The sequence below is a fragment of the Chiloscyllium punctatum genome, chromosome 7 (assembly GCF_047496795.1).
Source record: "Chiloscyllium punctatum isolate Juve2018m chromosome 7, sChiPun1.3, whole genome shotgun sequence".
Classification (NCBI taxonomy): domain Eukaryota; kingdom Metazoa; phylum Chordata; class Chondrichthyes; order Orectolobiformes; family Hemiscylliidae; genus Chiloscyllium; species Chiloscyllium punctatum.
In genome coordinates, this window is record NC_092745.1 from 91,788,709 (window position 1) to 91,813,374 (window position 24,666).

Sequence of the window (24,666 nt, forward strand, 5' to 3'; positions counted from 1 at the left end):
TAATAGCAGCACCAATAGAGGAACAATGTGAGAAAGATACTCTTGCGTTGCTCTGCCATCTAACTAGGGAAGGGTACAAAGCTAGTCTCGCAAATCTACAATTTGTGCTACAAGAGGTGAAGCTCTTAAGTCACTTAATATCTGAACAAGGGAAGGCCATTGGTCAGGACAGAGTTCAAGCAATCCAGCAAATTCCAAAGCCTCACATGAAGAAACAATTGCTATCCTTTTTGGGCATGTCCTCCTACTGGAGAATGTTTATCCCACATTATGCAACCCTTGAGGCACCCCTAAATGACATAGCCCATGGCAAAGGGTTGCAGAGCCAGAGTCCGTTGCAGTGGACCCCAGAGGCTGAGGATGCCTTTGTTAAATTGAAAAAGGCACTCCAAACTACACCTACACTAGGGATTCCAAATCCAAACAAGCCTTTTGTACAGACGGTAGATGAAAAGTGTGGGTGCATGACATCTGTGCTGTTGCAGGATCATGGGGGAAAATTAAGGCTGGTAGCTTATTTTTCGGCTAAACTAGACCCCTTAGTGGCAGGATTGCCTAAATGCCTGTGAGCCTTGGCCGCAGCTGAAAAGGCTATTGTAGCGTCCAGGGATACAGTCGGCTATGGTGAATTAACCCTACTGGTCCCACAGGTGGTATCCTTACTGCTTTCAAACAGAAGACAGCACACATGTCGGCAGCACGTTGGCTCAGATATAATAGTGTTATTGGAGATGCCTAACATTACAATAAAGCGATGTAACGTCCTTAACCCTGCTAGCCTTCTCCCCACAGAAGGAGACAGAGACCCACATGACTGTGTCGCTGTAACTAATGAAATTTGTAGCCCTAGACCAGACTTGCAGGATTCACCACTTAAGAATCTAGATATGGAGTTTTTGTGGATGGTCAGCATTCAGGAGCAAGGAGACAGGCCAGAATTGCATTGGGTATGCTGTAGTAACTACCCACGAGGTAGTCAAAGAAGGATCACTCCCTTCTCATCTGTCAGCGCAAGCAGTGGAGCTGATTGCCTTGACTGAGGCATGTAAATTGGCTGAGGGAAAGACAGTGAATATTTACACCGATAGCAGGTACGCATTCAGGGTTGTGTCTGATTTTGGAACCCTGTGGAAACACAGGGGCTTCTTGACCTCCACGGGAAAGCCCATCACACAGCGTGGCCTGATTTCTGACCTCCTGGAAGCGGTCCTATTAGCTAAATCAATCGCTGTGTGTAAATGCGAAGCCCACACGAAAAGTAATGATTCACTTTCTCAAGGCAATGCAAAGGCAGATGCAGCGGCAAGGACAGCAGCCCAGCAGCCGCCAAGTGACCAGTTTGACACGTGTATGACAAAAGTTTGTATGCCAACAGCAGATGTACGAGAGTTACAGTCGCAGGCCACAGTGGAGGAGAAGCGTGAGTAGACAATTGCAGGGTGCAGCATGAGGGAAGGGGTGTGGTGTGGCCCCAATGGTAAACCCTGTCTATCGTGATCATTATTCCCATTCTATGCCAAACTGACACACGGTAAGGACCATGTGTCAAAAGGGGGAATTTACGACAGTATTTCGGCACAATTGGACACTAAGGGATTTACTTATTACACCCAGAAATATTGTGAATGATGTGTTATCTGTGCCACTAATAATGTGGGGAGGGGAATACAGATGAGTCAGGCAGCACATCCCAACCCTAAAGACCCTTTGAACATTTACAGATGGATTTTATTGAACTAACATCCAGCGAAGGGAAAAGGTATTGTCTGGTAATAGTTGATATGTTTTCCAAATGTTTGGAAGCGTTCCCCATGCCCAAACTGGATGCCAGTGCAGTGGCGAAGGCTTTGCTAACTGAAATAATTCCGAGATTGGGCATCCCTGAGAGGTTTAGTAACGACAATGGGACACCATTTGTCAATAATGCCCTACAGCAGATTAGTGATTACTTGGGAATAAACATGAGACAACAATCTGCTTACCACCCAGCGAGTGGTGGGGCAGTGGAAAGAGAGAATGCTACCCTAAAAAATAAATTGACAAAATGCTGTGAGGAAGTAGGGGTGACATGGACAAAGGCACTTCCAATTGTGCTAATGTATATGAGAGCTCGAAGGAGAGGAAGGGCTAATCTTAGCCTGTTTGAGGTTTTGTTTGGTAGGCCGCCCAATACAGGAATTGGCCCTTCATGAGATAAATGGCGTAAATGTGATGCCAGTTGGTTGGGAGGTGCGAAGGGCCATTGCTAGATGTGAAGGGAACAGAGCATGTGCTCTGGCCCTAATACAACACTGGAGATTAGAGGTTAGCTACCCTTGTTGAATATGTTTGCACACAGCCCAATGGTGGACTGCTGAACCAATTACAGAGAGCCTGGTGAGAAATGCTAGCTGCCTGCTTCTGTGGGCAGCGACTACCCTGACCCTGATAGGGGGAGCAATTAGGGCAAATCTCGCGCCACCACCCGAAGTCAAGGCTAACTGTAGTCCCAATGCTAACACGCTGCCGACTGCAGCCTTCCATATAGTGGAAGGCAAGGGAGAAAGGTGTACTTGCACAAATCAGGGGAGACTCCTTTTGGGGATCTCCCAGTGTACTACAACGCTGTACTTGAACAATGACTCTTGGCTCAGCAACCTTCGCGAATGGTACGATCATCAACATTACGTGTTCCTTTATCAATAATCAGACCATGATGGCAGGTTTAATATGGGCCTGTGGAGAGAGAGGGTATCACCACCTCCCCCTGGGATGGAAGGGGTGCTGCTACTCCATAGTACTGTCTACTGGCATGACGGTGTTCGTCCCAAAGGCCATAATGGGTGAACCCGAAGGGACATCCCATGGCATTGGAATGGGTACACACTCGCAGCCCCCTGGACTACACCAGGACCGAACATAGGGTGATCTATTCTCTTGGGAGCAGGGACATCGGTGGCAATAAACAAGATTAATGGCCTCGCATATAGTGTACTACTGTTAACAAATGAGATGGAGGAAGGTCTAGCACTCATTAATACTGAGTTAACAGCAGTAAGGGAAGCAGTGATACAAAATTGAAAAGTACTGGACATACTGATGGCTGAGAGAGGGGGTGTCTGCAAAATGTTAGGTACCTCGTGCTGTTTTAAAATTCCTGATGAGTCTCAGAATATCACGACTGTAATAATTCATATGAAGGTGGCAATAAGACCACCCCCCCCAGCAGCTGACTCCTGGTTCTGATGGCTCACCTCCCTTTGGGGAGGATGGAGGTATTGGATACTACACGTTCTACTAGTTGTAGGACTAGTCTTACTCAGTGCTTTGTATAGGACCCTGCTTGTGTACCTGCCATTTGCTTATGAGTGCAGTGGGATACCAAATGGTAAAACGATCAGAGGCCCCACAGCAGGAAGTTCTGATCGCGTATACCCCACCATACATACTGTGATGTTGAAGTGTGTGACGTGTGAAAATGGACTCTGTACAGGGCACACCAGAGCAAATGACGATACCACCAGAAAGCTGCGTTACATGTAGATGGTGTCTGAGGAAAGGCCTGGTGCTCCCTAAGCAGTTTGATGTATAGTTATCTGGCTCTGTATATTTCTTACGTCATGATTGTCATAAAATGACACAAAGGGGGGAAATGTAATGGGAAATTAACATTTATTGTGAAATCTGTAATGGCATGGTTGAAACAAAGAAGTACGGACCTGACTTTGCAAAAGTATTGCAAGCAGACAGAAAAAATGTAAAGTTAAACCAAACTTACAGCAGACTCTCAAGGGCAATAAACTATCATGTCAGCAGTCAAGGAATGAGAAAAACAACTCCATATGTGGAAAGGAGCTTGAATGTTCCAAACTCTTGGCCTCGAGGTGTGATAAGGATAAGTGAAGTTTAATATGAAGAGAGTATGTGAAAGTCGTTAAGCGCCCCTTACATGCGGCATCTTGCCAGTGTATTGGGTCAGCTCTGCAGAAGGCAAAATAAACTTTTTCTTTGCTCATGCTAGCATTTGAGTCGAGCCGATTTAATTGCCACGACACTAGATAGAAGATAGATAGGATGAGTTTACAACCCACAATGGCTGAGAGCATTTCACAGAACCAGTGGACAAGTGGACAGTTAGCATAGAATCTGTTTATCTAATTAGCTTGTGATGGCAGCATCTTGCTCTCTAGTGTATGGAAACTCTTCCTTTCATTTTCCTCCATCTTCACCAGTCCATCTTCCAGAGAAAGGAAGCAGTTGCTTGATGTGGATTCATCCCTGTCTGTGATCACTCGTTAATATAACTTAGGTCTAGAATACAGGAGTGGTACCCAAGTTGTCAGAATGTCAGGCTTTCCCTGTATAGCACTTAGGTTGAAACCAGTTTTTAAAATTTTTCCCATGCTGAGTGTCATTGTTCTCAGCTTTTATTAGACATAGTATAGATGAAAGGATACACAAGGTGCCATCCTATTGAGGTAGAAATATCAACCCAAAAACCTGAGCAAAGAGACAGGAACTGTTTATGTGCTATTTCAGAGAAATGAAGAAAACAGTTTGCTGATAAACTGTAATTAATGATGTGCTACAGGGATCAGTTCTAGGACCACAATTTTTACAATACATATTCGTTACTTGGATGAGGGAAGTGAATGTACTATTGACAAGTTTGTGGATAACACAAAAGTAGGTAGGAAGACAAGTAGTGAGGATGACACAAACAGTCTGCAGAGGACCGTGGGCAAAAACTTGGCAGATGGAATGTAATGTGGGGAAATGTGAGGCTAGGCATTTTGACTATTATTTAGATGGAGAAAAAGTTCAGATAGCTACAGAACTGAGGGACTTAATAGTCCTTGTCCATGAATCACATAACTAATATCGAGATTCAATGGGTAATAGAGAAGAAAAGTAGAAAGTTGGTCTTGTGGAATGTGAGATCATCTCACTGAATGGCAGAGTAGACTCAATGGGTGATTTACTTTTCATCATTTATATAAATGATTTGGATATGAGCACAAGAGATATAGTTAGTAAGTTTGCAGATGACACCAAAATTGGAGGTGTAGTGGACAGTGAAGAAGGTTACCTCAGATTACAACAGGATCTTGATCAGATCGGCCAATGAGCTGAGAAGTGCCATTTAATTCAGATAAATGTGAGGTGCTGCATTTTGGGAAAGCAAATCTTAGCAGAACTTATACACTTAATAGTTAGGTCTTAGGGAGTGTTGTTGAACAAAGAGACTTTGGAGTGCAGATTCATAGCACTTTGAAAGTGGCATCACAGGTAGATAGGATAGTGAAGAAGGTGTTTGGTATGCTTTCCTTTATTGGTCAGAGTATTGAGTACAGGAGTTGGGAGGTCATGTTGCGGCTGTACAGGACATTGGTTAGGCCACTGTTGGAATATTGCGTTCAATTCTGGTCTCTTTCCTATTGGAAAGATGTTGTGAAACTTGAAAGGGTTCAGAAAAGATTTATAAGGATGTTGCCAGGATTGGAGGTTTTGAGCTATAGGGAGAGGCTGAACGGGCTGGGGCTGTTTTACCTGGAGCATCGGAAGCTGAGGGGTGACCGTATAGAGGTTTACAAAGTTATGAGGGGCATGCATAGGAAAAATAGACAAAGTCTTTTCCCTGGGGTCGGGGGAATCCAGGACTAAAGGGCATAGGTTTAGGGTGAGAGGGGAAAGATATAACAGAGACCGAAGCGGCAACTTTTTCATGCAGAAGGTGGTACATGTATGGAATGAGCTGCCAGAGGAAGTGGTGGAAGCTGGTACAATTGCAACATTTAAGAGGAATTTGAATGGGTATATGAAAGGGTTTGGAGGGATATGGGCCAGGTGCTGGCAGGTGGGACTAGATTGGGTTGGGATATCTGGTCGGCATGGACGGGCTGGACCGAAGGATCTGTTTCTGTGCTGTACATCTCTATGACACTATGGCATCTGTCACACAACTGGTCTATTTCTGCTCCCATATCTGATGGTCTTATGGTTCTGGAAGATGACATCTCATGTTCTGATAGATGGAAGAATGTGCCAAATGCAGAAGAATCAAATCAAATTAATTATTTGTTCCTTTTTAGTGTTTTAACCTTGACAGGTCTGCAACTGAAGATCAAACTCAAATAAATCTTTTCTTGCAATCTGATTCAGTATTGGTGCTTTCATGGTACTGTCTATAGCAGCAGTGGTTCTTTTAACTTTTGTCATCACAGTTTGTGTTCTCTGCTACCTTTTCATCTGCATGAAACCACACTCCAGAATGGATACTGGATTAGATTTACAAGCACTAGGTAAGTTAACTTTATTTAAAGATGATCATTATATATGTTTGGCTTTGTTTCTGCTACTAATATTCATCATAGCTTATTAAAGAACAACCTTATCAGTGTTTTAAAAACCTTCTAAAATAGCATCAGATAAATTGCAAATCTGGTAGAATTGTACACTGCTTTATTAAAACAAAATGTTGATCAAAGTCAAGAATCACCAACAAGACCAACATATATTGCCCATTCTTAATTGCCCTTGTGACTTGCCTTCTTTAATCACTGCAGTCCGTCTGCTGTAGATGCACCAACGATGCTGTTACGGAGGAAATTCCAGGATTTTGAATCCTTGATGCAAAGCAACAGTGATATATTTCCAAATCAGGATGGTGTGTGACTTAGAAGGGAACTTGAAGGGGTCATGCCCGAATGCATCTGCTCCCTTGTTTTTCTAGCTGGCAGAGGTTATGATTTTAGAAAAGTCTGTCAAAGGAGCCTTGTTGAGCTACTGTTGTGCTTCTTGCATATATTATACATTGTCACTACTGTGTACTGATAGTAAAGGGAGTGCATGTTTAAGAGAGTGGGTGTGTCAATTAAGTGAGTTGCTTTGTCTTGGATGGTATCAAACTTATTCAGTGTTGTGGAAATTACATTAATTCAGGCACGTGGAAAGTATTCCATTGCACTCCTGAGTTGAGTCTTATTGATGTTGGACAGACTTTGTGGAGTCCGGAAGTGAGTTACTCTCCATAGAATTCTCAGCTTTGATCGCCTTGTGTAGTTATTGTATCTCCTTGTTGGTCTAGTTTGCTTTCTGGCCATTGTTGACCCAAAGCTGTTGATGGTGAATATTCAGAAATGTTGATGGCATTGAACATCAAGGGTTAGATGGTTAGCTTTTCACCTCATGGAGATGGTCATTGCCTGACACATATCAGCCAAAGCCTAGGTTTTGTCATGTCTTGCTGTATATGCAGGACCAAAACTGGATATCCACAAGTGTTCATCTTCAGAGAACAGGGACCTGTGGAATACGCTGCTGGCTTGTGTGGTGATTACTGATTTACTAGATTTCTTCAAACCTAGTAGAGATTTATACATGAGTCTAGCTGGGACAGAGAACACCTCACACAAAAAGTAAAATTAAACATTATTCAGGATCATACCTTCTCGTCAAGCTTCAGTCATCTGAAGAGATGAAATTTCTTTTGTTGGCCTGGGTTTTTAATCTGTATTTTTTCCTTTCTCAAGAAATTATGTCACTTTCTAGTAGGATCGGGAGAGATTTGTTTGTGATATAATCCATCACAATAGGCTAATAGATCTTTTCTAGATCATCATTGTTTTGTACATGGCAAACATCTGTCACACAACTGGTTTCAAACATTAAGTCAAAGGAAGGCTTGATTGTCCTTTCCAAATGCTCAAGGGCTAGGTTTCAACTGTATCTGCACCTTTGATTTGTTTCTCTAGGCTCGCTGGAGATTTCTGCATCAGATATCTTCCAAACTCTCCAGGAATCCACCAAGGTCTCCCAGGGCTGCTTCCAAGTTGAGAACTTTCTTCCAAAAATTATCAGACCCTAAGACCCTTCTATTGATCTACATTACCTCCACTTCTCAGTGGAATTTATTCAAAAAATACAGAATAGCACAGTCATCTGTATGATGGGCAGTGGATCCAAATGAAAGCTGAAATATGCAGGAGCTCTATTCAAGACTGGAATCTTTGATGAGTCTACCTCTGCTTTGTGGCCACTTCTCCAGCCTCTTCCATGTCGCAAATTCTCCCTCAGCTTCCTCTGGTCTCAACTTCCTCTTCGGGGCCGGAAGTGCCCTTAGGGATCAGTTGACTGCCTTGGGCAACTTATTGGTCTCAAGTTGTCTTTCCTCACTTCTCTTGTGTCTTTACAAATATTCTCTGGTCTCAAATTTACTTCCAGCTCTCGTCACGGTCCTACCTTTAGGTCAGAGCTGGCTCTCAGGATGCTTCTACATTTGGGAATTTTACACAGGCTCTGTCCAGGTCCTGTACTCACCTCAAGCATTATGCCATTGAGCAATGTAACATGTAGAAAGACCTGAATGTTTGAAATCATGTAATACCAGTATTAGTAGTCTCTGTTCTGCTCAGTGAACTCGAATATTTGTATCAGCAATATTGAAAAATTCTGGCATTGCACCAAGGGTAGAATCTTATGGTCTGTGGAGGTGGGTTTGCAGGCAGGACAAGGAGGGAATTAGAAACCAATCTGATGCTATCCAGCCTCTGAAGATCTTGCCTGAGGTGGAGTTGTACTGGCAAGTCTACATGTAGCCAATAAGTCTCAATCTGGAAGCTCATTAAGGGATAAGGGAGGGTTTGGCTGGAACCTTCCTGGTGTTAGAGGAGCTTCCTGCTGAATGCATTGGCTGGCAATTCAGTAGCTGCAGGTATGAATGATGGTGTGTTGCCTTTCTCATGCCAGGATCAAGGGTGTCCTTGAGCAGCTACAGCGTGTAAGGTGGTCATAGTCCACATCAATATGAATGTCATGCAGAGAAAGAGGAATATGGTCCTATTGAAATCTATGACTCTCAAATAAAATCATGCAATGGTCCAAGTAAATTAATTGCAATCATTTATTTTACCCAAATGCGTTCAGCAACATTCAACTGAAATCAGTAGCAATGAACTAAAAACTGTGAAAAAAAACCTCAGAGATTAGATTTTTCTGTTGCTGTAGTGATTATTTACCAAGAGAAGGAAGAACTCAGAGAAGTCCAAGCTACAAATGTAGGATTATTAAACATAGACAAATAACCATGATCATTGCAGTATTATTTACTTGGTTCTCATAACATCTACAATCTGATATAATACTTCTGATGTCTACCACCCCATTTCTACCCCCCCACCCCCCTTACCCCTTGCCCTACATTGTCTTGCTCCACAACACTCTCTTCTCCTGTCTTCTCTCCTTCTTCCCTCCTATGTCTTCAACCTCTGCTCTTCACAGTTGCATACTGGATTAGTGGTGCTGGAAGAGCACAGCAGTTCAGGCAGCATCCAACGAGCAACGATTTCACTGCTCGTTGGATGCTGCCTGAACTGCTGTGCTCTTCCAGCACCACTAATCCAGTATTTTACCTTATCTTCACAGTTGCAGCCTGGTCAGAACTGGAAATTATGCCCATTGTGCACCCTACCCAAATGGCACCTGCTACCTGGTACCCTATTCTGTAGCCATTGGGCACCCTATCTCCTGGCACCTATCCCTACACAGGTGGCACCCTACATACCTGCCACTCTACCCATCTACCTATCTGGTACCCTACCCTCCCAGCACGCTAATCTCACACTTACCTTATGCACTTATAGTTTGACAGCAGCTGTTAAAGTGGTTATTGGGATCTTTAAGTGTCAGAAAATGGCAACCAACTGCTGTGAAGAAGTGTCTATGAAAGAACTGTCAGAATTGAAGTATATATCTGCATTTCTGAGGGAGATCAGAGTGGAATCTCCTGTCAAAAATGTGAAGCTCCCTTCTTTCATCAAAAAGAAACGCCAAAGAGGCAATTTGCATAGGATTGCCACTCCTCAAAAAATCCAGAGCCATGTTTTTCCACAGTGTTAGCTACTTTGGAGGAGTGGGCACACAGACTGCACAGGTGGAGTGGGTGTAGAGGTCACATTGGCAAAAGTGAGGACTGCAAATGCTGGAAACCAGAGTTTAGATCAGAGTGGTGCTGGAAAAGCACAGCAGGTCAGGCAGCATCCGAGGAGCAGGAAAATTGATGCTCCATTCCTGATGAAGGGCTTTTGCCCGAAATGTCGATTTTCCTGCTCCTCGGATTCTGCCTGACCTGCTGTGCTTTTCCAGCATCACTCCAATCCAAAGTAGAGGTCACATTGGACAGGTGGGCATAGAGGTCACACTGAAGGAGTGGGTGTAAAGGTCACATTGGAGGAGTAGGTGCAGAGGTCAAAATGGAGGAGTAGGTTAGAGGTCACCCTGGAGAAGTAGGTGCAGAGGTTGCCCTGGAGGAATGGGTGCAGAGGCAATCAAAAGAAAGGGTAACATGCCAGTTGACATGGAAAGGATGAGAGAAGCTGCTGCAAAAACAATTGAAGTACACAGTAAGATTTGTTTTCAATTTTTGTTTATAATATAACCTGGAGGAATCTGGATTTTTGCCTGGCATTGCCTGAATATACAAATTTAATAAGTTGTAATCTCTATTTGAATACGTGACTGTTTGAGCATCATCATCGGTGATCAGGATTAATTCCAAATTGCAGCATTTATTGTCCGATGAGGCCTACTACAGTTTCCATCATTTTAGAGCACAAGTGGACACTCGTTTTTTTTCTGATAGTTGTTACCCCATGGCGTAAGCCCTCCTGCTTAATTTAAACCAGCAACAAAGAAAAGATTTATCCCATGCAGTAATTTGTGAAAATTCAAGAGGCCAAGAACTATTTAAAGTAAAAATGAACAACTTTATTTCTTAAAGTAAAACAGAGAATAATTAGCTAACAACTATTTACATCTCCTTCCTCTGACCTATCTTTTACTTTCCCTTCTATAATACTAGACCGATAAAACCCCCAATTAAGATTTACTGAAAAAATCAGATTTCAAAACCAGCCAGCAATCAAATCTTTTCTTTATATCTTCCTCTGTCTTATTTTCTTCTTCTTAGGGATTTCTGTTTCATAGGTCACTGGTCAATAAATGTACCTTTAAAAGAGCTATTCTGTGGACAGTCTGTTCGGCTTGGCAGTTCTCTTCCAACTGTTCAATTTTTCCCGGTCTTATACCCCAATGCATTGGATTGTTTCATTGGTTTTTAATATTGTTGATATACTAAATTCAAATTTGATTGGAGGTTGGTATTTTGGGATATAAGTTAAACTGATTGGCCGAATTTGAATTTGTTTTGTCGTCTCCGGGCAACGAGCTACACTGCTGCTGGACCAAAATATTATGTTATATCTTGTTCTGAACACTTGGTGCTGTATCAGGTAGTCCTGCTAGCTTTTAATTCTCTTAAAGGTACGGTACCCCTTACACCTTCATAAGAGTAGTACATATTCCCTTGAAAGAGAAAAATATGGCAGATAACACCAAAGCTTCTTGCATAGAGGTCTACATAGGTGTCCAAAAACTTTATTTGCACCTGTCAACTGTGTGCAGATTCTTGACCAGAGACTCTCAGATTCACACGATACCCTGTTGCCCATTCTCCATTGGTATAGGACTTGGCAAATGAATCCTGATAGAAGTGTGAACATGACTTCGATATTGTCATTGTCCACACTATATTGAGGGTGTCATGGTCACAGTTTGGTGATATATGGAGCTACAATGGCTGGAGGAGTTAAACTAGTAAAGTCAGGGGCAAAGGGGGTTGGATCCCAGAGAAATAGTGAGGAAAAAGATCAATCTGAGACTGGTACAGTTGGGAAAAGGAGCAAGTCAGGGCAGGCAGGAACAAAGCAGAGAACAAGTAAGACTGATAAGTTACATGGCCTTTATTCCAATGCAAAAGGCATAACAAGGAAGACAGATGAACTCAGGACATGGTTAGAAGCACGGTACTGGGATATCATAGCAATTACAGTGACGTGGCTCAGCGATGGACAAGACTGGCAGCTTAATGTTCCAGGATATAAATGCTATAGGAAGGATATAAAGGGAGGCAAGAGAGGAAGGGGAGAGTTGTTTTTGATTGCTGTACCTAGGGTGGATATTCCTGGAAATACATCCAAGGAAGTTATTTGGGTGGAACTGAGAAATAAGAAAGGGATGATCACCTTATTGGGATTGTATTATAAACCACCACAATAGTCCATGGAACATCGAGAAACAAATTTGTAAGGAGCTTTCAGTTACGTTTGAGAATAATAGAGTGGTTATGATAGGGGATTATAACTTTCCAAACATAGATTGGTGCCATAGTTTTAAGGGTTCCGATGGCGAGAAATTTGTTAAGTGTGCACAAGAACATTTTCTGATTCAGTATATGGATGTACCTACTAAAGAAGGTGCAAAACTTGACCTACTCTTGGTAAAAAAAAGGCAGGGCAGATGACTGAGGTGTCAGTGAGGGAGTACTTTGGGGCCAGCGACCACAATTCTATTAGTGTTAAAATAGTGATAGACAAGATTCAAAAGTTGAAGTTCGAAATTGGAGGATGGCCAATTTTGACAGTGTTAAGCAAGAACTTTCAAAAGTTGATTTGGGGGCAGATGTTCGCTGGTAAAAGGACAGCCTGAAAGATTGGAAGCTTTCAAAAATGAGATAATAAGAATCCAGAGACAATATATTCCTGTTCGGGTGAAAGGCAAGGTTGGTAGGTTTAGGGAATACTGGATGACTAGAGAAATTGAGGTTTTAGTTAAGAAAAAGAAAGCAGCATATGTCAGGTATAAACAATGACTGCAGATGCTGGAAACCAGATTCTGGATTAGTGGTGCAGGAAGAGCACAGCAGTTCAGGCAGCATCCAAGGAGCTTCGAAATCAATGTTTCGGGCAAAAGCCCTTCAAGGGCTTTTGCCCGAAACATTGATTTCGAAGCTCCTTGGATGCTGCCTGAACTGCTGTGCTCTTCCAGCATCACTAATCCAGAATATGTCAGGTATAGACAAGAGAGATCAAGTGAATCCTTAGAATGGTACAAAGGCAATAGCAGTATACTTAAAAGGGAAATCAGGAGGACAAAAAGGGGACATGAGGTAGCTTTGGCAAATAGGGTTAAGGAGAATCTAAATGGATTTTATAAATACATTAAGGGCTAAAGAGTAACTAGGGAGAGAATAGGACCCTTCACAGATCAGCAAGGCAGCCTATGTGTGGAGCCACAGGAGATGGGGGAGATACTAAATGAGTACTTTGCATCAGTGTTTACTGTGGACAAGGACATGGGAGGTAAACAAGGTGGGGAAATAGATGGTGACATCTTGAAAAATGTCCATTTAACAGAGGAGGAGGTGCTTGACGTCTTAAAATGCATAAAAGTGGATAAATCCCCATGACCTGATCAGGTGTACCCTGGAACTCTGTGGGAAACTAGGGAAGTGATTGCAGAGCCCCTTGCTGAGATATTTCTATCATTGAAAGTCACAGGTGAGGTGCTGGAAAACTAGAGGCCAGCTAATGTGGTGCCATTATTTAAGAAAGGTGGTAAGGAAAAGCCAGGGAACTATAAACTGGTGAGCATGACATCAGTGGTGGGCAAGTTGTTGGAGGGAATCCCGAGGGACAGGATTTACATGTATTTGGAAAGGCAAGGACTGAGTAGGGATAGTCAATGTGGTTTTGTGCGTGGGAAATCATGTCTTACTAACTTGATTGGGTTTTTTGAAGAAGTGTCAAAGAGGGATGTTGGGGGCAGAGTGGTGGACGTGATCTATATGGTCCTCAGTATGGCGTTCAATAAGGTTCCTCATGGTAGACTGGTTAGCTAGGTTAGATCTCATGGAATACAGGGAGAATGAGCTATTTGGATACAGGACTGCTTGAAGATAGAAGACAAAGGGTGGTTGTGGTAGAGGGTTGCTTTTCAGACTGGAGACCTGTGACCAGTGATGTGCCACAAGGAACTGATATAAATACATGATTTGGATGTGAACATAGGAGGCATAGTTAGTAAGTTTGCATATGACACCAAAATTGGAGGTGTAGTGGACAACGAAGAAGGTTACCTTTACCTCAGAGTGCAACAAGATGTTGATCAGTGGGCCAATGGGCTGAGGAGTAGATGGAGTTTAATTTAGACAAATGTGAGGTGCTGTATTTTGGAAAGGCAAATGAGGGCAAGACTTATACACATACTGCTAAGGTCCTGGTGTGTGTTTGCTGAACAAAGAGACCTTGGAGTACAGATTCACATTTCCTTGAAAGTAGAGTCGCAGGTAGATAAGTTAATGAAAAAGGCTTTTAGTATACTTCCTTTATTGGTCTGAGCATTGAGTATAGAAGTTGGGAAGTCATGTTGCGGCTATACAGGATATTGGCTAGGTCACTTTTGGAATTTTGTGTGCAATTCTGGTCTCCCTCGTGTTGGAAGGATGTTGCGAAACTTGAAAAGGTTCAGAAAAGATATACAAGGATATAGCCAGGTTTGGAGGATTTGAACTATCGGGAGAGGCAGAATAGCTGGGGCTGTTTTCCCTGGAATGCTAAAGGCTGAGGGGTGACCTTATAGAGGCTTATGAAATCATGAGGGGCATGGAGAGTAAATAGACAAGATCTTTTCTCTGGAGTAGGAGAGTCCAGAACCGGAGGGCCGAGGTTTAGGGTGAGAGGGGAAAAATTTAAAAGGAACCTAAGGGGCAACTTTTTCATGCAGAGGGTTTTGTGTGTATGGAGTGAGTTGCCAGAGGAAGTGGTGGAGGCTGGTGCAATTACAACATTTAAAAGGCATCTGGATGGGTATATGAATAGGAAGGGTTTAGAGGAATATGGGCCAGGTGCTAGCAAATGGGACTAGTTTAGGTTAGGATATCTGGTCGGCGTGGTCGAGTTGGACCGAAGGGTCTGTTTCCATTCTGTACATCTCTATGACTCTATGATTCTAAGATGGAGGTCAAACCGATTTGATTTTCTGTCGAAGATTGTTAAATTTTGGAAATCTGTTCTCTTGGTGGCAGTGAAGGATAAGTCATTTAATGTATTCAGAATTTAATATATTCATTGTGGAGTGGCATGGTATCTCAGTGGTTAGACCTGCTGCCTCATAGTGCAGAAACCTGGATTTGATTTTAACCTCAGGTATGTGTGGAGTTTGCACATTCTCCATGTGTGTGCCTGGGTTCCTCCGGGTGCTTAACTTTCTTCCCACAATCCAAATGTGCAGGTTAGGTGGATTGGCCATGCTAAATTGCCCATAGTGTCTAGGGATATGAAGTTTGGTGGATTAGCCATGCAAAATGCAGAGGTTTAAAAAAAGCATTCTAGGAGTTACGTACAGACCTTCAAATAATAGTCAGGAGCTCAGGTGCAAGATACACCAGGAGATAGAAACGATGTATAGGAAAGGCAAAGTTACAGTGATCATGGAGGATTTCAATATGCAGATTGTCTGGGAAAATCAGGTTGGTAATGGATTGTCAGAAAAGGAATTTGTGAAATGTCTATGAGATGGCTTTTTGGAGCGGCTTGTGGTGGAGCCCATTAGAGAAACAGGCAATTCTGGATTGAATGTTGTGCAATGAGGCAGACTTGATAAAGGAGCTTAATGTGAAGGAATCCTCAGAGGCAATGATCATAATATGATTGAATGTACTCTGCAATTTAAAAGGGAGAAGATAGAATCCGAGATAACATTATTACAGCTAAATATTGGCAACTAAGAGGCATGAGGGAGGAGTTGGTTAGAATTGACTGGGAGAGGAGCCTAGCGGGAAAGACAGTGGAACAGCAATGGCAGGAGTTTCTAGGAGTAATTCAGGAAACACTCCAGGAAACTTCAGGAAGCAGAGGTTCATCCCAAGGAAAAAAAGCATGGTATAGGGAGGATGAGGAAACCATGGCTGACAAGAGAAGTTGGGGACAGCATAAACGCAAAAGAGAAAGCATATACTGTAATGTGTCAAAGGGCAAGGGGAAACCAGAGGATTTGAAAGCTTACAAAGACCAACAGAGGGCAACAAAAAAAGAAACAAGGAGAGAGAAGATTAAATATGCAGGTAAGCTAGTCAGTAATATAAATGAAGACTGTAAGGATTTCTTTCAATATACAAAGGGCTAAAGAGAGACAAAAGTGAATGTTGGGCTGCTGGAAAATGACAATGGAGAGATAGTAGTGGGGAGCAAGGAAATAGCTGAGGAACTGAATAATTACTTCACGTCAGTCTTCTTGGTGAAAGACATGAATAATATTCCAAAAATTCAAGAGAGTAAAGGGGGCAGAGGTGACTATGGTGGCCATCACCAAGGATAAGGTGCTAGAAAAATTGAATGGCCTGAAGGTGATAAATCATCTGGACCAGATGGACTACACCCCCCAGAGTTCTAAGAGAGATAGCTGTAGAGATAGTGGAGGCATTAGTAGTGATCTTTGAGGAATCATTAGAATCAGGGAGGGTCCCAGAGGACAGGAAAATTGCTAATATCACACCCCAGTTTAAAAAGGGAGTAAGGCAAAATATGGAAAATTACGGACTGATTAGTCTAACCTCGGTCATGGGTAAGATCCTGGAATCTATTGTGAAGAATGAGACTTCTGAATACTTGGAAATGCATGGTGAAATAGGGTAAAGTCAGCATGGTCTCATCAAGAGGAGGTCGTGCCTGACAAATCTGGCAGAATTCTTTGAGGAAGTAATGAGCAAGTTAGACCAAAGAGCCAACGGATGTTATCTACCTAGACTTCAAGAAAACCTTTAAAAAGGTGCCACACAGGAGGCATAACAGATCTTGGACACCATGTTAATAAACAAAAATTAACAATTAATTATTAAGAATGTAACTTTAGCAGAACACAGATAAACTATATGACAATCTAATAAATGTAAAATCTAAGCTCAATTTTAAAAATTCTGTCATGAATGGACATCGCAGACATTACCAGTATTTATTTCCCATCACTAGTTGCCCTTGCAAAGGTGGTAGTGAGCTCCCATCTTGAACCACTGCAGACCATGTGCAGTAGGCATGACAACAATGCCATGAGGAATAAATTTCCAGGATTTTGACGCAGCAACACTGAAGGAAGGATGATATGTTGCCAAGTCAAGATGGTGAGTGGGTTGGAGGGGAACTTGCAGGAGATGGTATTCTTTTTTGAATATAAGCCCCCTCTTCAGTTATTGCTAGATAGACAGGCACTGTAAAGGGATACATTAAAAAAGAAATAAAAGGATTCTACTTTGCAAGTTTGACAATGAATACCAGGCCTTCATAAGATCTTTCGATGATGGCTGTATTGCTGGTATATAGGACTGTAAATCTTGTTTCAATTCCAAAGTCACCCATCAGACCTCTGGAGACTTTTACTGATTTCTTACAACTGGGATTCTTTTCTCAGAACTTCCAACAAGGCAATAATTGGAGAATAACTAGAGAGACCAAAACCAAAAAAAAAGCTTCCCAATCTGGCAACTTCTAAAGCAAAACTGCCTTCTGTACAAAAATCCAGTCAGAGCCAATTCACTCTTTATTTTTTCTCTTTCTTTTTCAACATTTTCTGTGATTGACTGGCCAGGACTCATCCTCCCTTGATTGACTAATTCAACATCTAATCAGATCCAAGTCCCTGAGCATCTTGGTACCAAAACATCTACCAGGTTCTGACAGTAATAATTAACCTGCATTACCTTTCCAGGCCAATTCCCCACAGTTCCCCATCAGTCTTTTTTTTTCTCCTGTTTTTAAAAACAAGTTGCTGTTCCTAACTCAAATTTCAATTCTCCATAGATTCAAACCAAAAAGAAGAAGAAGATAAAAGTAGTAGTGGTCTCAACAGTGTCCGCATGAATGGAAGGGGAACATGTGTGTGGAAACCAGAACCGGCGTCAACCTCCTGTAGATGTGGCATACCCTTCTACTCTGGTGTTTCCAGCGATAAATGCCCTCATGACGCAGCAAAGGTGAAGGATAGCCATTGTTGTTCCTCTACCTTGGAATGCCGAGCAGATGGGGGGAGGGCAGTGGCACTATATTCTGTTTAGAGGTGAAGGTCAGAATGGCATAGCATGAAGTCCAGTACTTTTGCGATACAATGCCTTCTTCCACTGGGGCTAAAGAGGGCCAACTAAATTATGTTTTGTGGTTTATTGTAGTACCATGCTGACCGAGGGTACCACTTATTCCTTGGGCTCACTGTTCTAGACAATTGAAAGAAGCACCAAGGCCATGTAATGCATGATGAGAATCCATGAGAGCTGCAGTATTGTGTTGAGTAAGAACATGAGAGCAGGGACAATAGTCTCAACACCCTGCAATGCAGTAACATGGCAACCTGGGCAGGACTCCTTTGTGAACCTTGTTCAATGGAACTGAGCTGTATGAAGTAACCTTTCACTGTCTGTAAATGTTTTGAGGCTGTAGAGGCCAGCATCCCTGATGTAATCCTAACTGCAATTGCAGCTTAATGCTTTTGATCTTTCTTTGTGGTTTGTGCTGTTTAATAAAAATTAAGGTTAGAAGTAGATGGAAGCCTTCACAAGATCTATTTCTCATTCATTCAATCCTAATGAAGCCTCAGGCTAGTATGCACCCTAAAGGAATGACCACTCTCACACAGACCATGTTAGAACATTGTGGGGAGTTCAGGATGACTAGTCTTTCTAACATAATTTTTGTAGTTTCAGCTAAAATGGCTGTTGCCCATGCAGCTGATGATGAAAAGTGAATATATATTCATAAATGTAATAATGTATTCACAATGAAGCTTCACCTATGCTGGCTATGTGCCCTCAGGAGGCTTTCTTTTATCCTTTTGTTGTGGGTAAATCACACAAGCCTCCTTTAATTCGGCTACTTATTAAGAAATCTCACAGAGAATCAAATACTGAAATAATAATTTAAACATTATTACATGTAGCAACCAAAATAAGACCCCTCAAGTAATCACGTTAAGCCTCATAACTCAACTTGACTATTACCTGAATAATGGTGGAACTTACGATTCCAACCAACAGTATCTGTCTCTGGAATTGTCCAGGGTTTGATCCTTATGCAGTGTTGCTGTTTGAAGTTCTGGTGAAGGAGAGTTCTGGTGTTGACTTCTCATATAGTTTTCTCATTCCTCAGAAATAGCTTTTATGTTCCTTGTTACATTTGGCATTAACTGTCTGGGTGAAGACACAGCTTTCTTGTGATTAACAGCTCAAATTCTTCTGCAGGGCAATCAGTTGTCCTTATGGCATAAAGCAGCCAGTAGGTGTCCAAACAGTTTTGTTCTTGTAGCTTTGACTCTTTCCCCTCCTGGGCATGGGAGGATTTGCTTTCAAATCCTATATAAGTTTGTTCTTATCCCTTAATCATTTATTCCAGAAAGATTTTTTGGTGCTTCTTTTCATGTGTAATTTATCTTTGTTGTTTTTGTCAATCCATGAACAGCTATTAAAGTTCTGAACCTTATAATATCACACTTCCCCTCCCACAGCATCTAGGTGCAGTCTTGGGGTCTGCAGCTGCTGTGGCAGTAGACTACCCTATAGTGAAACTGGTTGGCCTTGGAACTTTGGTTGGGTGATTCTGGGGATTTTTGTGGCTGGAGGGCTCGGATATGCTGGGAGTGTCGTAGCTAGAAGCAGGTTTGCTGTCCTTGGCTACAATTACCATAGGGTTGAGATTTGTAGGCATGTTGAAGATAAAGGGCACCTCTGGAGTGTCCTGAGTGGAGACTTTTGGGGACTTGTATATGGTTCCTCCTCTGACTCCATCCTGTTTGCTTGTCAGGAAGAGACACATGAAATGAGGTCCCCATCAAATTGTTATTGGCATTTATCATGGAATGCTGGTTTGTGCATCTCTCCAGCTGATATGGAGGAGGTTGGACCTGGGTCTCCATGGCAGCTGCCAACCTGTCTATGGAGGCAACCAGATGCTCACATGTCCTAGGCAGGCAGCATGATTCAGATGACATTGGTGGACTCCTTGCCTGCCACGCCTGTTTCTGCTGATGCATTGGAAGCACGTTATCAATGGTAGGCACTGTGGGGTCTTCGGGGCTAAGCAGAAATCCAGTCTCAGGCCACCAGTGACCTACAGCATTTCTTCCCCAACCAGCAGCAGAGAGATGGCAGTGAAATGCTCACCAGAATCTGTCCCTGATGATAACACACCCCCTGAGCTGGAGGAGAGTGCATGAGTGAAATGCTCACCTTGCTGGTGCTTCCTTCAGAAGGATCCATGGCTTCTTCCCCAGAGGGGAAGAGGAGATATATCCTGAGGAGCTGGTCTCTTCACAATGGAAAGTGTATGTGGATATCACCTGTTCCTGCAGGAGACAAGAGAGAGGATGGTTTGTGTCATAACATTGGAAGCTTGGACACATTAAGAAACCATTCACAGTGCTTGTAATGGGAGCACAGCACAACACGTCACAATGATTAGGACACAGGTGGTCACAGCCTCAACTCATGAGTGATCATGGTCACTGTCACTAGGCAAGGATTCATTCCACGGAGGGGACAGGAGACAAATGTCTGACACCCCACCACCCATCTTGGCTCTCTCCACCTTCTTGCGGGATATTCTTCTGAAATGAGACAAAGGGAAGGATTGTGTGAGATGATAGTGGATGGCATAATGGTTAGTGATGAGATCTCACAGGAGCTCTACAAAATTCCCCAAATTGGACACAGTCAATTTTTAATGTAATTCAGGCTTTTGTGATCATTAAAGAAACCTGATTGATTGATTTTTAAAATTTTAAATCTAATATGCATAAAGCATGCGATTAGCCATATCAGAAACTGGGTAAAATCATTAAATTATGTGGTCACATTTGGAACAATAGAACTTGAGTTCAACAGTGCATTCCTTCCATCTTGATCATAACAGCCATCAATTTGAACACTGCAAACAAACAAGAAGCTGATACTGAACAGATCATTGAACAGAACAGTCACAATCAAAAGGACAAAACAAATTTAAGTATAGGCTAAGACATGAGGATGACCCCTTTCTCTTTCTCAGAATAATGGCACAATCTATTACATGCACCGAAGAGACCAGATAGGATCTGTTTAACATCTCATCCAACACAAATAAATGATTAAATGCATTTATTTAGTTGCTGTCTTTCATGTAAAAAGATGGTAGCAGATTTTTCTCTTATTGTCTAAGGGTGCAGAATCACACTGATGGAATTTATAGCAGCAAATTGAGCACAGAGGATTGTGTGCCTGTAACATAGACCATCCAATTAAATAAATAAGAGGAGAAGTCTCTCATCCATTCTTACTCTATGGGCTCTTTCCATGGTCAACATCTTCAGCCATGCACTGTATAAAGAAAAAGTGCTGCATATAAATTAAATGATTTCAGAGCTCAGTCTTCTTTCTGTGTTACTTTGCTTTGAAGTCTGCTGCAGTCTTGTAGGCTCAGAAAATACTATGACGTGATGTTTAGGTGATGTGAAAGTTTAGGACTTGACCTTCAAAGATTCTTTTTACTATGTTATAAATTTAAGAATTTGCAATTGATTTTTCTCTTCCAATTGTTTTTATAAGAAAAAGCAAATCGCTTACTATAAAGTTTAGTCACTATATGGTATGATAAGACTGAACAAACTACTGCATAGATACATAATTCTTTTATATCAGTTTTATGCATCTTCCAAGGCTAATTAATTGACACTACAATTATAGTTTTCTACTCACTCAAGTCCCACATGATGAAGTTGATTGTGAATGCCACTATTGTTCACATCCAAAAACTGAAAAAAAGCACTGAAATTAGTGTAATCTCAATGGTTATTTCCAGCAATACAGTGGCCTTGAAGCAAAAGGATCCAGCGTGACACATCTTCCCATTTATCCTGTATCTTGTTTTGTGTAGGTGAAAAACGTCAAGAATAATTCTTCAAAGATTGTTCTCATAAGGCCAGGGAGCAACTGATTGAGTAACCTGTATTCTAAGTTGCTCATAAATAGTCATCATAAATAAATGTTGCTATTTTAACAATGTCGAGCTAAGGTGAAGTACCACCTTTTCTTACATATCATTGCTAGCTGCCAGGAAGTTATCATGACTCTAATCATGTTAATCCTTCCATGACTACTTAATTGCCTATAACATTGTTATTATAGGATGTCAGTAGGCCACAGAAAAATATAAACACTGACTATGCAACTGTTCTCCCAATAGGGATGGTGTACAAAGAAAGGTTATCAGGGACACAGAATAAGCCATTACCTTATTTTATGTATTAGAATGGGTGTAAAATCACAGGTCATTCTCTTTTACATTTCCTGTTATATACTACCATAGTCTCCTGGTAGGCTGGATTACAGATCAAGTTCCTGAAGTTTGAAAATGACTCAATTTTACAGACAATGAGGTTGACAGCATGAAGGATTCATAAAATAATAAAAAAACATTTTGAAGTCCAACATTCAACTTGATTTATAAAAGCTGACAGTTACTTGATTGATCGAACTTGAAACAATATTGTAAAATAACTATATCAAAAAGTGATTATAAACAATTTACACAAAATGTTTGAGTAATACTCTAGAATCACAAACAAAAAAAAAGTACTTTGATGTTGTCATGTCTGTGCCAGTTTTTTGAAAGAGTTATTTAATTAATGCTGCTCTCTTGCACTTTTCCCATAGCCCCGTTTCTCAATTTCAGGTCGGTACCCAACAAATTTTCAAAAGTTGCTATTGAATCTGCTTTTAGGCAATTCAGCATAAATTATTATAATACACTGCACCTAAAAATAAAATATTATCATCTCTCCTCCACCACTCCACCATTTGCTAAAACGGTGTGCTCTTAAATACTGATCCCCCTTACAGTGGAACCAGTTGCTGGCTAACTTGATCACAAATCCTCAAAACTTTGAATACTTTTATTAAACATCTCCTTAGCCTGCTTTGCTCTAAGAAGACTATTTTAAATGAATGCAGCATGAAAATTGCATCTGGCTGAAGACTACTAGCCAGAAGTTATTGGTCTAAAAACTGGATTGTGATGTACCTCATTTACATTTTCCTAGTCATTTAGGACTCAGTGGTTCAAGGCTATGCTGTTCTTTCATTTCAAGGCAATGCTTCTGTTATGCTGAGCATCAGGATCTCATATTCTGAATGTGTTGCTCTTTTAGATTATGTTCCAACAGTTGATTATAAATGCAGTGGCCATATTGTGTCCACTTAACACTGTGTATAACTAAGGTAAACCTGCATAAAACCCTATTCTAAAGAACTGGGAACCTAAGAGTTTGGATCCTTTTTGATCTGACTTACTGGCAGATATTCCAGGAGTTGACTTTGTCTTGGCTACTTGTCAGGAATTTAATACTGCCAATATACTAGCAGCCTATCATGGAAATGTTGGCCATTTAAACGTGCAGTATTTTCTGTTCATCATCTGCTGTACCTTTTTTTGACGATGATTGACGTTGACACTAATGACATTCAAAACGGGGCACAACTCTTCAGTCCAAATCATCCATGCCTACCAGATATCCTAACCTAATCTAGTCCCATTTGCCAGCACTTGGCCTATATCCCTCTAAACCCTTCCTATTCATATACCCATCCAGATGCTTTAAAGTGTTGTAATTGTATCAACCTTCACCACTTCCTCTGGCAGCTCATTCCACACACGCACCACCCTCTGTGTGAAAAAGTTGCCCCTTAGGTCTGTTATGAAGATGTGAGTGTACTTTAAGAGAGTTAAAAGCAGCAGAATTACCGGACACAGCACCAAGTGTTCTCAATAAGGCAACAATGTCACACTTGGTCGAACAACTCACTTAGCTCATTGCCTGGAGACAAAAACAAATTCGAATTCGGCCAATCAGTTTAAACTATACCCTGAAAAATATTAAACTCCAATCCAGTTTGAATTTAGTATATTGACAATCTTAAAACCCAATGCCACAATCCAATGCTTTGGGGTACAGGACCGGGGAGAATTGAACAGTTGAGAGGAGAACTGACAAGCCCAACATGTAAACAGCCTGCCTGAAAATAGCTCTCTTAAAAGTATCTTTTTGATCAGTAACCTGTGGCGCAGAAATTCCTAAGAAGAAGAAAAGAAGACACAGGAAGATCCAAATAGAAGAACGAAAGCTGCCTGGTTTTGAGATAAGAAGTATGATTTTTTAAAATCTTAATTGGGAGTTTTATCAGACTAGTATTATAGAAGGAAAGTAAAAGATAGGTTAGAGGAAGAAATTGTAAGTAGTGGTGAGTTAATTATCCTCTGTGATACTTTAAGAAATAAAATTGTTAATTTTTACTTCAAATAGTTCTTGGCAACTTGAGGTTTTACTGATTACTGCACAGGATAAATCTTTTTGTGGTTTAAAATTTGCAGGAGGGTTTCCCCTGTTTCATAACAGATTTGGGGGCTCATGTCCATGATTTGAACTGGTTTAGATAGAGTTGAATAGATTTGGGGGTACGAAAAATCCCAACAGATTTAGAAATAAAAGCAAATTACTATGGATGCTGGAATCTTTGACATCTCCGATCAGCTTTGACAAAGGGTCAGTTAGACTCAAAATGTCAGCTCTTTTCTCTCCTTACAGATGCTGCCAGACTTGCTGAGATTGTCCAGCATTTTCTCTTTTTTGCCAACAGATCTAAACACTTGCAGATTAGTATCCTAGATCTTTAAATAAAATGTAGATGAGGCAATTTGTTTAATTTCAGTGACTTGTGGTTGGTTAAATTAAAAGTGAGAGAAATGGCTCTTAAAATTGCTAAAGAGGTTCTGGGATTTGACG

At 41.5% G+C, this 24,666-nt stretch overlaps 1 long non-coding RNA gene across 1 annotated transcript; it reads right to left on the bottom strand.

The window, feature by feature from the left end:
* Positions 1-13,612: 13,612 nt before the first annotated feature.
* On the bottom strand, positions 13,613-22,295 carry LOC140479927 (uncharacterized). Its single transcript, XR_011961159.1, has 2 exons — positions 21,584-22,295; positions 13,613-20,196 (listed from the first exon to the last, which is right to left on the bottom strand). It is a non-coding gene; the product is annotated as an uncharacterized lncRNA (long non-coding RNA).
* Positions 22,296-24,666: the final 2,371 nt, after the last annotated feature.